Source organism: Eumetopias jubatus, unplaced genomic scaffold (assembly GCF_037043125.1).
Source record: "Eumetopias jubatus isolate StellerSeaLion01/CBP00866 unplaced genomic scaffold, mEumJub1_p1.0 scaffold_2, whole genome shotgun sequence".
In the NCBI taxonomy this organism is placed as follows: Eukaryota; Metazoa; Chordata; class Mammalia; order Carnivora; family Otariidae; genus Eumetopias; species Eumetopias jubatus.
The window spans coordinates 61,316,049-61,317,802 of NW_028274808.1; the positions used below are offsets into that span (position 1 = coordinate 61,316,049).

The 1,754-nt window shown below is 37.6% G+C and overlaps 1 pseudogene; it reads left to right on the forward strand.

Moving 5' to 3' along the window:
- The first annotated feature begins 491 nt into the window (after positions 1–491).
- On the forward strand, positions 492–866 carry LOC114210072 (large ribosomal subunit protein eL31 pseudogene; annotated as a pseudogene).
- Positions 867–1,754: the final 888 nt, after the last annotated feature.

A 1,754-nucleotide genomic window follows, 5' to 3' on the forward strand; every position in this document is an offset into this window, starting at 1 on the left:
ACATATGCTTCAAATGACCACACCATCCTCTTATTACCTTGTCTCCAATATAAATCTTCTTTCATCTCTAAAATAGCTGAACTCCTCTAAATATGTTTCCCCTGTTATTCTAGTGAAATGGTTTTCTTCCGAGTTCCAGTCACATGTATATCCCTAAATCAAAGACAATTTAACCAATCTCATCACACTTGTCTTATTAGCAGCATTTGGCTCAACGTATTTGTCCTTTAATATTCTTTCTTCACTTGACTTCTAGGATACCATGCTTCTTGAAAAACAAGAATACAGGGCCAAGTATGAGACTATGGGAATGTTAGGGAAAAGATTTTTTCAAGATCTTACATTTTAAATTAAGAAGCTTGAATTTGTCTGTAAACCTCGTGGAGCCAAAGCTAACAAACAAACAAAAAACATGGCGGAGGTACTTTTGACGCTGCTTTCCCTCTCCCACAATACCTCACGCTCTTCCTTTCCTACCAGGGCCCGGCGGAATGGCTCCAGAGAAGAAGGGTGGCGAGAAGAAGGGCGGTTTTGCCATCAACGAGGTAGTGACCAGGGAATACACCATCAACATTCCCAAGCCCATCCATGGAGCAGATTTCAAGAAGCGTGCCCTTCGGGCACTCAAAGAGATCCGGAAATTTGCCATGAAGGAGATGGGAACTCCAGATGTGCGCATTGACACTAGGCTTGACAAAGTTGTCTGGGCCAAAGGAATAAGGAACGTTCCATACCGTATCCGTGTGCGGTTGTACAGAAAACATAAGGAGGATGAAGATTCACCAAACAAGCTCTACATACTGGTTACTTATGTACCTGTCACCACTTTCAAAAATCTACAGAGCGTTAATGTGGATGAGAACTAATCGCTGATTGTCAAAGGTATAAAACTGCAAAAAAAAAAAAAATAAAGGAAGGGGAATTTTACTATTGTTCCCTAAAATTCAGTCCCTCCCCTGTAAAAGAATTATACATCTATACTCTTTGCCATAAGAAACAAAGTAGCTCTCTCTAGATAGATAATACTTCTATATCCGTCTTTATGCTTGGTCATGTAACATACCTCGACCAGTGAAACATAATTAGACTTGAATTATGTCATGTTCAAGCAGAAGCTTTAAATGTAATTGTGTGGTTTTCCCTTGTCCTATTGTTTTTCTGTTTTGTTTTGTTTTGTTTGGCCTTCTAAAATGAGAACAGCATGTCCCCGGGATAAATATTTCTTTAGCCTGGGTCCTAGAAAGGAAAAACACATGGGAGAGGAGCAAGGAGAGCCCAGCAGTCATAGCCAACTCATAGATCTACAAGCTAAAAATGATTTATTATTAAGTCACTGCAGTTTGGAGTCAAAGACAGGCCTAGGTGTTTCCCAGAGTAAATTTGAAAGAACTCGGTAATTAATCATTTGAAATATAAACAAAGGGGAGTGAAAGAATGCTGTCAGGGGAAGATAAGCTTTATTTCAGAAATGTGTAAACATAGTTAAAGATACAGTCATCTTTCTCCAGAAATTATATTGAAAGCAGAAAATCAACGGAAGCCAGAAAAACAATGACCATGGAAATGAACTCTGTCATTCTCAACAGTGCAAAACTGTAGTTGAGAGGAAAATAAAAATCTTGGAAACATATATTTAAATAAACACACTGGTACTTGTAATAGAAAAAATATTATTTCAAAAATTATTTCTAAAACAATTTTTAGATTTAGGATGAAGAATGGCAATAGTTTACTGCTAACATTATTGAAGAAAT